The following is a 13,222-nucleotide window of genomic DNA, read 5'->3' as shown; positions in this document are numbered from 1 at the left end:
ACTCTGCACAATTGTCAACAGCGGAGTTCTGTTAGATTGTATCACCTGCAAGTGTCAGGGCCTAAATTCTGACTGGAAATCTCCTCCCCACCCCAAAGGCGCCGCAACAAGATAGCTTTATAAATGTTTCTCCCTATGGGCTCGCCCTTTCTCAGACCAGCAACCTCCTCTGAGGACAAAAACTGGGCATGTGGTGTGAGCAAAGCCCTTTTCATGAGGCCAGCTCCTAATTACGCACAGCCTTTCTCCAGTGTGCTCAGCGTCAAAGCCGGGCGAGCACAATTAACTCATGTTGCAGGCCTCCGGATAATGCTGGTCATTTAATGTGGTTGAATATCACAGCCAGGGCCTTCCTGTTTCCAAACCAGTCAATAGAGTTGTGGGCCCTTGAGTGTGTTTCACAGCCTTTTGCCATCCCCATGGAAAACAAAGAAGAGTTTGATGTGCGTGCCCTGAATACTTAGCATAGGGTTGCTGAAGTCTAGCCATTTACTCTGCACAGGAATGGAGGGTTGTGGTACTTAGACAAATTAGGGGCGAGCTCAGTTTTCTAGGCAGCACCATGTCTCTGTATTCACAGGTCTCAACGTGACTAGAAGCATCTTAAAATGTTATCAATTCTGCACAAACACACAGACATCATACTTCAGTTCCTCCAGAAACCTAACAATATTTATTGAATTTAACCATCTATTTTTGCACTCTGGCATTTCATGTTTTATTTGTTAAAACTACTGTGTTCTTTAAAATTTAATGAAACAATATTAAATAAATAATCCAGAAGCAGCATAATAAAACACCAATACATCCAGGCTGTTACTCCGTGTTCTGAGAAATGGGTGATGTGTAAATCTTGCCTTCTTTGTTCACTCAGGGAACAAACTGCCCTGCTGATCTGCACGTGTGAAAACCCAGCTGGGATGGGCCTTAGCCCTTTGGCTCTCAGTAATAGAAGGGAATACAGATTTGTATGTAGGCAGCCTCTTCATTTTATCCATAATAGCTTGGCAGTCAGATTATTCCCACGTTTCGATTGAAAAAGAAATGCTATGAATAGCAATAGAGCGTGTGGAACCAATGGATGGGAATGTTCCATAAGTGAGCGTCCAATGCCTTCCTCTCTCCTCCCCCTTCCACCCGAGCCTCCATTTGTAAGCAGCACTACCCCAAACGTCTTAGGCAGCTAGGAATGAAAAGCTACAGAGATCTTACAAAAAGTGTATCCTCATGCTTTTACCCAGACTACGTCTAGCAAGTACACAGGACATCATGACATACATTTGACTAATTCACCTGTCTCCATCCTGCACGACTATCCTTATTATTCTGTTTGACTGCTTTTCCCTATTGACTTCTAGTCAAGCAACAGACATCTTTAAGTCAGCTCATATCCCTTTTAGAGCAACGCAGAGAATACATGGATGGATAGATAGATCTATAGGTACAGATAATTACGTTATCATCTAGTAACTATTTATGACATAAAGGTCCTTTAAATAAATAGAGAAAAACTAAGGTAACATTCCTATCAAATGATTAAGCCACACTAAATCTCTTTCAGTTCTTTTAAGGTACTCTTCTCTCATTCTCCCTAGAATCCCTAATGTGCTAACTCAAGGTCTTATTTTAAGAAACACCAACTTTGGGAAATCTTTTGTAATCTCTCAGGACTAGGTTAGTTGCCTTCGTTATGCACTCTCATAGCTTGCTATCTGTCCCTTCTCAGAGCATCCTCGTCCCGGGATGTCCTGTAACTGCTTGTTTAACTGTCTTTGCCACTAATCTGTAAGCTCCCTGAGGTCAAGGACCACTCCTGTCTCTTTCATTTTGATCTCCAGTACAGATCACGACACATAGTAGGTATTCAATAGACATGTAGTATATGAATGAATCAGCCTTCACTATAATTCAAGGTCACCCTGGACTTTGTAGAACAAATAAGTATGAATTGTGACCCTCCTCAGTGTAAACACTATGCTCTTTTCCTGTTTCTGTGCAGGCCATTGAAGGATACAAGGAGTGGCCCTGGTTTCAAATTACTTGCATGTTAGTTAGACAGATGAGACGATCAGAAACTTATCAAGAGCCACATCGAGCTGCCGACTTCAGCTGGAATCCAGAGGAGCAAGAGATGATGGAGGCCTAAGAAGACGGGTAAGGCTGCAAGGAGTGAATGAGATTACAGCTGGTCTTAAAGGAGGGGTAGAAGCTGATTAGGCAGAGAGGGTGAGGAGGGTGTTGCGGGAAGGAGGAACAAGAAATGGAGGTGGGAACGAGTCTGGTGTGAGCAGAGCCGGGAGGAGCCTAGCTTAGCTGGAACGGAGAGTCCAGATTCTCCATGAGCTGTAGAAGCTGGGGCTGGGTTATGGAGGGTTTGGACAGTCAGGCAGGGAGGTCTGGGCTTCAGACACAGCGTAACAGGACGTAGATGCAAAACATTAAATAATTAAAAATAATTTAGGAAGAGGGTCTTAGGGTCATGGCAGGGAAGACCAGAAAGGGAGATAGCTGCATTGAGAATGCCACATAGTAGTCTTTGTAATTATCCAAGAACGAGATGCCTCATCCCGGGCTAGGGTGATGAGTGAATGAAGAGAAGAAAAAGTAAACCAGGAAAACATGTTGAAGAAAGTGGCTGACATCACACAGAGACACCCGATGCTTTTTCAAGGCCTGAGAGACCTCATTCCTCTGAATCTACAGGTGGCTGCTCCCCGGGAAGCAGTGGGCAGGGACCAGGATGGCCGGTGAGGGGAAGGAGATGGTGTTGGTTTTTGTGCTGCCCTGACTCTGCTTGTGTAGGTTATAGGCTGTGTTCCTGCGGGACTCTCTGCTCATTCCCAAAGCATTGCCTTCTCCTGTCAGCACCAGTTTTATACTCCAGGCAGGTGGTTTAAGGGTAGTTGTCCTCTTGCTACTTTGCAGAGCTTTGATTCCTTCTAGGACAACTGGAGGCTTAGCGGAGGTCCAGGTGCTTATCAGGAGGCAGGACTGCACCTGAGGTTGCTGGGGAAGAATTAATTTTTAAAAATATACCTGCCTTTGACCACCTTCTCTAAGGCCTTATGGTCCTGCTTTCATACTTTCTTCCAATGGCTTTTCCTTGTGGTCTTAACAACTTTCATGGCAACATCTTACTTTTTTTTGAGACACAGTCTCACTCTGTTGCCCGGGCTAGAGTGCCGTGGCATCAGCCTAGCTCACAGCAACCTCAAACTCCTGGGCTCCGGCGATCCTGCCTCGGCCTCCCAGAGTGCTAGGATTACAGGTGTGAGCCACCACTTTAAAAGGAAAGGAGCCACTTTTCAAGAATGTGCTCAGGAGGAGTAACTGGTTAACTGTTTCCCTTGCCACCACGACTCCCAGCTAAGCTCTTGGTCTGGAAAACTTAGGACCTCATTACCATGATTTATCATTCTGGTGTCATTCCCGGACAGCCTGCCTGTTTCCCCGGTTCAGCTTTTCATCAACATTTTGGGGCTGTTTGCTCAGCCTTCGCTATTGCTGTTGCAATTGTGTTTTGGGTCTGACCTCCTGGCAAGCTGTAGGGCTTGGCTGAGGAAGCTGCCGGAGGCTGAGCCCAGCGGAGAGGAGCGCCCAGAGTTCGTGAGGAAGGGGAGGAGTCGGGGAAGGGACTCTGAGATAGGCTTGGGCTTTCTGAGCTGGGAAGAGGATTCGTGGAATAAACAGCTTAGATGCTCTTTTGGAGCACTCCCTAGTGATGGGGTCACCATTGTGGTATGTCTCACTGCTCGTCTCCCCTTAATCCCTACTGCCCTCTCAGACTTTCATGGTATTGTCACCTCCCAACAAAATGATAGTAATTCTCTCCAAATTGTGCTTCCTTGACGTGAATCCCAAAGCAGCCCTGAGGGCAGAGCGCAGCTGCCTGCCTCCATTTAGGAGCCAGGGCCTTGGGAGAGGGCTGCTCAGCCTGCTGAGTGCTTCCTCCACCCCCTCTCCTACCCGCAGCCTGAGCTGCAGGCTGCTAAGACAGCAGAGAGAGCAGGAAGAGGAAAGGGCCTTGGCCTAGATGTCTGGAAACCTAGGAGTCCAGAATTGTCTCTTATACTGACTTCTCCTGTGTTGCCTACTTTATAAAAATAAAGCCACCAGCCTCCATCTTTGCCTAGAATGGATGGATTTAGCATTATTGATTATGTTTTATGTGTTAAGCTGTTTACATAGGCTGTTAATCCTCCCGGCAACCCTTAAGTAAGTATAGTATGGCAAACTTACAGTTGCTCAGAGAGTGAAAGTAATTACCTAAGGCTGCAAAGCTAATAAGTGCTGAAGCTGAAATTGAGATCTTCCTAACTTCAAACCCAGGCTTTTTTTTTTCCTTATGGGGTCTCAGATCCAGCCCCAGGGCTATTCCTTGAGTTGGCAGAAACTGCCCTGCACGTACCCAATGACCTGCATAGAAGGCTTGAGCCCACCAGCGGGTCTCAGCCAATCCAGTGGTCTCTTCCCAGCTCCCCTTCCTCTCTTTCCTGGATGACCTCAGAATTTTTCATGGCCCTGTCCTCCTTGCACTCTAGTTCAGCCATGGCTAATAGGTTACATTATGTGTGTCAACACCAACCGCCCAGTAATGACTGCATGAAACACAGTGTTGATAAGAAGTCTGAAGGTAAGCCTCAGTTTGGTGGCAAAGAGTAGCCTATATTTGATTAGCAGTGTCCTCCACGGGTGTGGGACTGAGAGGGCCAAGATGCATGCCGGGTATTTGCCATCTCTGCACCAGCAGGAAGAGCTTGTTTCCCTGGTCTTACATCAAGTGTTTTGTGTTTTTTTTTTTAATCTTTATTCAGCTCACACATTTTCCCCTTGGATGTGCAGTACCGTTTTTTCCCCTGATAAGAGTAGCATATTTAAAAGTACACATTTACATTTTATCATAATTGCCCTCCTACATACAGGGATTTTTGGAAGAGGGCTACTCTTTTTGCCACTGAGTTCTGTGGAAATTTAGAAATAGGTACTAGAAATATAATCACCCACTGAATAAGTCTTTATTGAGTGGTTATTATGTGCCAGACATTTCTAGGCACTGGGGATACAAAAAGGAAAATGGCATGGACTCTCCTTGCAAGAAGTTCATGTTTTAGTCCAGAAAAGCCACATGTTAACAAACAACAATAGAAATAACATGAAGCCTTACCACTTCCTCTATGGGAAGCTTCCATGATGTTCTTGAGACTGGAGAATTTTTCTCACCAACTTTCATTTTCTAAAGAGGTTAATCGTTGAAGGAAGAACTACTTCCTCCCAGTATTATCTATCAGCGATTCTCAGTTCCCAGTGTCAAAGATCCCATAGTGCCTTTAAAATGCTCTCGGGCAAAAACTGCTGAACTGGGCTAATAAATCTGACTGAAGTAGCAACAAAATGTTTGGCAACAGTTCTCAGAACTATCCTAATCACCCTGTTCAGCCTCCACATAGATTCCGGTGTTCAGTACTTGGTTACCCACCCTGGCTTCTGAACCACCTCTGCCCTGGGCCGGAGACCTTCAGGCTATGCCCCTACTCCTGGTGCTACCTTACCCCCCTGGGCTTCAGATTTGGGGCTTCATCCTAAAACAGCACTTGGTGCTTCCTCATGTGAGTTCCACAGCTAACACTGTTGCCCACCTTCAATGCTGCTGTCTCAGACAAGCCTGACCTCCCATTGCTGACCTGGCATGCCCAAATTCCATTTCTGATCAGAGTCATTGCACCAGAAATGGGTCACCCATGCAGTTGCTAAATGGTGCTAGAGCATGGGGAAATGCCTGAATTACTTTGGCAATGTCCAGGTTTTTCACATTTGCTTTCATTGTGATTCTGGGCTGAATTTCAGTGCTCATCAACATGTTTGGCAATACAGAGACACAGCCTTGGCCTGGAGAAGGCTTAAGCCATCTGTTCTTTTAAGTGACAGAAAGGATGAGACTGAATTAGCTAGAACCAGGAAAATACAAGCAGTGCTTTCTGAAGAGCATGACCCTGCTGGAAATTTTGCTTTGTGTTCTTATACAGAGATCTATAAAACTGTTGAATGAAATGGTCAGAAATCCATGATCAGAGACAGAAAGTAGATTAATGTTTGCCAGGAGCTGGGGGAAGGGGAGGATGGGGAATGATGCGTATGGGTACAGAGTTTTTTGGGGGATAAAGGTGATGAAACTGTTCTAAAATTAGATTTTGGTAGGCTGGGCATGGTAGCTCATACCTATAATCCCAGCACTTTGGGAGGCTGAGGTGGAATGATCACTTGAGGCCAGGAGTTTGAGATCAGCCTGGGCAACATAGCAAGACCCCATCTCTAAAAAAAATTTTAAAAAAACTTAGCTGGACAACGTAGTGGCATGCACCCATAGTCCTAGCTACTCTGGAGGCTGAGGTGGGAGGATCATTTGAGCTGACAAGTTCAAGTTTGCAGTGACCCTGTCTCAAAAAAAAAAAAAAAATTAGGGGGGATGATTGCACAACTGTGAATATACTAAAAAAAACCCCACTAAATTTTTTATTAATAAAAGGGTGAATTTTATGGTATGTGAAATATATCTCAATAAAGCTGTTATTTTAAAAAGGAAATCTACAATTTATAGCAAAAAAAATAAAAAATCTAGTTCACATTTAACAAACACTTGTTTAGCATCTACTCTGCACCCAGGCTTTGTCTAAGGTATAAGAAGCATTCAGAAATGAGACAAACAAGGAGTTTATAGCTCCAGATAACCCAGAGATGCATTGAAACTCCTCTTTGCCTCCATCTAGGGCTTCCTTGGAATTTTGTCAGCCTAGAGCCAGGTGTAGCCTTTGGACTTCCTAACAGGCCGTCCAACTCTGCCTATCCTGGCAACCCTGAAGCCCTTTCATCTCTAGGGAGTGTTTCACTGATGAGCTGGCTTATCTCAGTCGTTACTTAATAATTACAGGAACAGAACTGGCTGCAGTGAATCTTTTTCTTCCCCCATGCTTGTGGGAATCGTCCAGGTTTTCTCTGGAGCACCATAATGCAGAGATTGGGTAGTGAGAACTCTCAAACAACCTGACTGGGTAGCACTCCTGTGAGGTGCAATTGCCTGGCCGTTTCAAGCTCCTCGGAGGGCCATCGAATCTAATTTTCATATTCACCTTGAGGGGTTCACTGGAGTGGCAGTTGTGACCTGGACACAATGAGACCCTATCCTCACGTCCTCTCTGGGAGACTGGATCTGCCTTTGCAGGGGCAGCATGTTATTTATGTGAAATTGTTCTCAGCCATCATACCTGACCACACCTCCATCTGTGACCAAAATTAAAAGAGCTTTAAAGTAATCCTGCCCTCCACAGGTTAACGCTTTCTAGCTTCTGGAAATATCCACCATCTGTTCTTCAACCTTCCCTCCAACCAGAGCAAGGCCAGGGCCTGACTGACCCCACTAAATACAACCCAGTTGTTCGACACCCACCTCTCTCCTGTAGAACAAAATCAATTGCAACCAGATGAGAATTTCCACATGTGCCAAATGAGCCCCCAGGCAGGAGAACAAAGGGACAGTGTTGAAAAGATGTCATCTGGTAGGGAGACAGGCAGGAGTCCACATCCTGGGGGCCCACTGGCTGTAAACTGTCCACCAAGGAAGGGAAAGCTGTATAGGCAAGTGCAGCTCTAGTGTTGTATTTGGAAACTTCTGGAACGGTGCGGAGGAGCCAGTGGGAGGACAGGAGGACTCAGGGCGTCTAGAAACCAGACACTTCCCATTTGGAAGCTGACTGGGGAGCTGGGTAGGAGCTCATGATGCCTTCTATAAAGACTTGGGCTGGGTGGGGAAGTTTGCTTGGCAGAGGCAATAGAAACAAGACAGTTCATTTTTATTTTTGATGAAGTGAAACTTCAGCTTAAAAAAAAATCTGTAGCAACCAGCGCCTATCTCACAGATAAACACAGAAAAGCACTACTGGCTGCAACCATCCACTCTCCGGAATTGCGCCTTGAAAATCATAGTAAGTGGCAGTTTGAAGGTCATGAACAGGTTCTGTCCAGCTGTCTAACAGGAGGAGCAAACAGGCAAGCAGAAGGGGAAGAGTTTAAAATAACAAGGAGGCTCTTTAAATAGAGCTATAAAACTGGGTGGCAAACCTAGTCCAAGGGTTAAAAACAAGCCTTTTCTCCAAAGTTTCTATGGTAACTAGATAAAATCTACAGCAAGAGTATAGTTAATGAAATATTTCTTCTAGACCAACATGTAGCAGTAAGTAATGAAGGCTGACTTTGTACAAGCTCCAGTACAGGTTACATTTTTAGCTGCGGCTTCTCTGGCAAGAACTGGGCATGGAGTTTGGTGAGACTGTATTTACTATAGGCCCTGATTTCTCCTTCTCATAGCATAGAATCTTGAAAGCTGGGGCAGAAACTCTGGTGTCGATCCAAATCACTTGGAATGGAGAGAAACCACCTCCTTCCTGCTTTCCTCGCCCCCAGCAACAGTTTGGATTCATTTGATACAACTCGCGGTGATAATCTGGACAGTTAGAATAAATGCTTGTGACTAATTTTATCTGTACACAAAGAATAAACACAATCTGTTGAGGTTAATGGGAGCTGTTCAAGTTGTACATGACTAAGAATGCTTGGACTTAGAGGCCTTGAAATGATATTTTAACTTGGCCAGTTACTAGCAGTGGGACTTTGGGCAAATTATTTAACCTTTCTATTTCTTAGTTTCCCATAAAATGAGCCTGAGGATAGAACCTAACCCAAAGGCTATTTAAGGATTAAAGGAAATTAAAATATATAAATGTGCCTAGCTGTGACTGGCATAGAGTATATTTGATAAATGCTCATTGAATCTGATTTCTCTGGCTACAAATTACTTTAGGGTTCCAGAAAAGTTCTACCATATTTCTCACCAAGGAGATTGAACCTCAAGTCTATTCTATTAGAGTGGCTTATCAGAGAATAATTTAAAAATATTAGATTATCCTAAATGTGGAACATAGATAATAATAAAAGTAGCTAACATTTATCAACTCTTACTTTCTATCAGACAATGTTCTAAGCACTTTACATGCATTTGCTTATAATCTTCATAAACTCTATGAGACAAGCAACATTATTGTCGCTGTTTAACATATAAGTAAATTGAGGCATAGAGAGATGAAAACTCTGGATAAAGTACTAGATCAGTTAAGTTACCACCACCATTATCAACACTGACATTACATGAGCCTGTCATGATGCTAAGCATTTTATGTGTATTATTTCATCCCATGTGAATAATTTGTTATTACCATTTTACAGTTGAGGACAGTAAGGCTTGTTATACTAAGTAATCAGCCCAAGATCACAAAGCTAGTAAATGGTAGAGTCATGATTCAACATAAACAATCATGCCATATGTAAATAAAGACAGTTTTATTTTTTATGTCAGATCTTTATGATCTTTATTTCTTTTCTTGCTTTATTGCACTGGTTACAACCTCTATGTTCAATGATGACTAGCAACGGTAAGAATGACATCCTTGCTTTCTTCCCATTCTTGGAGCAAGAAGCAGCCAATATTTTGTGATGTTTGTTGTAGGTTTTTATAGATGCTCTTTATCATACTCAGGAAAGTTTCCTTCTAGTTCTCATCTGTTGAGAATTTTTACTACATATGGATACAGAATTTGTCAAGTGCTTTTGCTGATCCATTGAGATGGTGATATGGCTTTTCTCTTTTATTCTGTTAAAACAATGAATTTCAGTGACTGATTTTCAACTATTATATCAACTTTTTTTTTTTTTTTTTTTTGAGACAGAATCTTGCTATGTCACTCCAGCTAGAGTACAGTGGCATCATCATAGCTCACTACAACCTCAAACTATAGGCTGAAGCGATTCTCCTGCCTCGGCCTCCCAGAGTGCTAGCATTACTAAGGCCACCATGCCTGGCCTCTACCAACTTTCATTCAGGAATCAATCCCAGTTGGTCATGATGTATTATTATCTTTTTTATATTGCTATATTTTACTAACATTTTATTACGAATTTTTGTGTTTATATAAGATGAAACATGTTGATCTGTAATTTTCATTTCCTCTTTGTTTTTGTCAAGTATTGGTTTCATGGTTTTCTGGTCTCATAAGAGGAGTTGGGAATATATTAGTCAGTGTTCCCCCAGAAAAAGAACCATAGGATATAAATGTACACAAATGTGTGTGTGTGTGTGTGTGTGTGTGTGTGTGTGTGTGTAAATAGGTAGATGAATACATAGACAGATAGGTAGATAGATGGCAAGGAATTGGCTTTTATAGTTGTGGGGGCTGGCTAGTCAAGTCCAAAATTTATAGGGCAGGCCATCAGGAAGGGCAGACTGGAAACTCTCAGTCCACAGGCAGAATTTTTTCTTCCTCTGAGAAACCTCAATTCTGTTCCTAAGGTCGTCCAACTGATTGGGTCAGGCCCACTCGGACTATTGAGGATAATCTCCTTTACTTAGAGTCAATTGATTGTAGATGTTACTCACATTTACAAAATATCATCAGAGCAGCAACCTACGTTACTGTTCGATTGAATAATTGGGGACTATTGCCTAGTAGAGTTGACTAAACTGACATAAAACTGACCATTATAGTCTACTTCTTGTCACCTTGGTGCCCATACACATATCCTTAAGCCATATTTAATATCCAAATAAAGACAAAAACAAAGCCATACTTTTGTCTAACATGATAGAAATATCCTGTGTATATCCACTAATGCACAGACCTTTTCTCCAGAAGAGGATACAAAGGACTTAGGTGATGTTCACTCTTCTCCTTGATACTCTATAACTTAAATACTATAATATAAAGTTGTCTATCATTAATACATCTTATGTTAGATGATAAAGGGGATAAGCCTGGGGGAAAAACAAAAATATTTGATGTGTAATCAAATTAGATATATACATAAACATGTTTATAACCAAATAAGAAAAAAAATACTCATAACAATTACAGTCCTTATTTCTACTCCTTGCCACATAGTGCTAGCTGATATTTATAACTACCTACTTTCACTACCATTTTCATATCCCCTTTACCTGAAGGAAGCATCTCAGCTGGTTGTGGTCCTTGCCTGGTGGGGTGACCCAAACTTTCATTTCAGAAGGCACTGAGCCATTAGCCTGCTTGAATTAATTGTTGTAGTTTTCTACTGACTTCAATCTCAGGGAATGGGAGTTGTCTTATCTCAGGCTGCTAAATGAAAATATTATAAACTGTATAGCTTAAAAAATGAAAATTTAGTTCCCACAGTTCTGGAGGCTACAAAGTCCAAGATCCAGGTGCAGGCCGATTTGGTTCCTGTTGAGGGTCCTTGTCCTGATTTTCAGAAAGACACCTTCTTGCTGTATCCTCATGTGGTGAAAAGTGAAATCATCTCTCTTGTGTCTCTTCTTATAAGGGCACTAATCTCATTTATGAGGATTCCACCTTCATGACCTACATTATCTCCCAAAGGCCCCAATTATCACCCAAAGGCCCCACGTCCAAATACCATCAATTGGAGATTAAGCTTCAACATTTCAAGGGGACACAAACATTCTATCTATAGCAGTAGTACTAAGAGTTACCCTCAAGGATTTCCTGTATTCTAGACATACTCTTCCTTACCTCCGCTGTGTAGTACCATTCCAGTTTCCCCTTGATAATCAGTACCAATAACCCCAGCCAGTATGGTAATCTTCTTCTTTGCTTGTTGACTTGGAAGCATAGGAGCCCAAAGTGGCCAGATGGCAGTCATAACTTCCAGTTCAATGGAATTATTCTGTGTCTCCTGGTAGAAGCATTTCTGCCTTTTAAACCAAGATCTTTAGACCAGCAGGCCATAAGATCACAAGGATGGGAAGCAAAAGTTTTGCTAGTGGATCCATAGAGGTATAGTGACTGGTACTCATCCTATTTCCATCTATTGATTCCTGGACCCACGAATCCTGACTGTGGGAGAAGGAGCATCATATATCACACACTGATTAAAAGCATATGCAGCCTCCTGGAGGGCATTGCCACAGTACTGCAAGTTATTGCCACCTGGCTGGTGTCATGACTGAGTTTTCCAAAGGCCATTTCATCATTCTGTCAAGCCAGCTGCTTCAGGAAGATAGGGAAGATAGCAAGACTAGTGAATTCCATAAGCGTGAGCCTATTACCACACTTCATTTGCTGCAAAGTGAGTTTTTTTATCAGAAGCAATGCTGTGTGGACCACGATGGTGGATGAGGCATTCTGTAAGCCCACAGATAGTAGTTGGGGTAGAAGCATTGTGCAGAAGGAAAGTAAATCCATATCCAGAGTAAATATTTATTCCACTAAGAAGAAATCACTGCTCTTTCCTTGGTGGAAGTTGTCCAATGTAATCAAGTTGCCACCAAGTAGCTAGCTGGCTGATCAGCCCAGGAAGTGGTGCCATATCAAGGACTCATGTTGGTCTCTGCTGCTGGCAGATTGTGTACTCAGCAGTAACTGTATACAGATTGGCCTTGCTGAGTAGAAGTCCATGTTGCTAATCCCATGCATAACCTCCTTCCCTGCCACTTTGTTCATGAGCCCTTTGGGCAATGGCAGGAGTGACTGGGAAAAGAGACTGATTTGTGTCCACAGACAGGTCATCCTATCCTCTTGATTATTAAAATCTGCTTCTGCTGAGATCATCCTGTGGTGAGCATTCACATGGGACACACATACCTTCACTTTCTTTGCCCATTCAGAGAAGACTATCCATTTGCCACTCTCCCAGACTTTCTTGTCGCCAATTTTCCATTCATGGTACTTCTAAGTCCCTGCCCATCCAGCCAAACCATTTCCATAGCCCATGCATCAGTGACCATCTTTTACTTTAAGTCTTTGAACATATTTGTAATAGCTGTTTTAAAGACCTTTTCTAATAATTCCAACATCTGGATCATCTTGGGTTCTGCTTCTGTTTTTTTCTCTATTCCTATAGTTTGGGTCACAATTTTCTGTGTCTTTGCATGTCTAGTAAAATTTGATTGTAGCCTGAACATTATAGATGATACTTTATATGAACTCTGGATCATGTATTTAGTGTTGAGTTTTGTTGTGGCAGTTAAATCACTGGTAGATCCTTTTTGGTTCTGTCAGGCCTGATTTTTTTCTTTGTTAGGACAGTTCTGTTTTGGTTTTGAATTTTTTTTTTATTTTTATTTCAGGATATTATGAGGGTACAAACATTTTGGTTACATTCTATGTCTTTGTCTCACCCAAGT

The sequence above is a fragment of the Propithecus coquereli genome, unplaced genomic scaffold, assembly GCF_000956105.1.
Source record: "Propithecus coquereli isolate 6110/MARCELLA unplaced genomic scaffold, Pcoq_1.0 Scaffold273, whole genome shotgun sequence".
Lineage (NCBI taxonomy): Eukaryota > Metazoa > Chordata > Mammalia > Primates > Indriidae > Propithecus > Propithecus coquereli.
Note: the sequence above shows the minus strand (reverse complement) of the source record.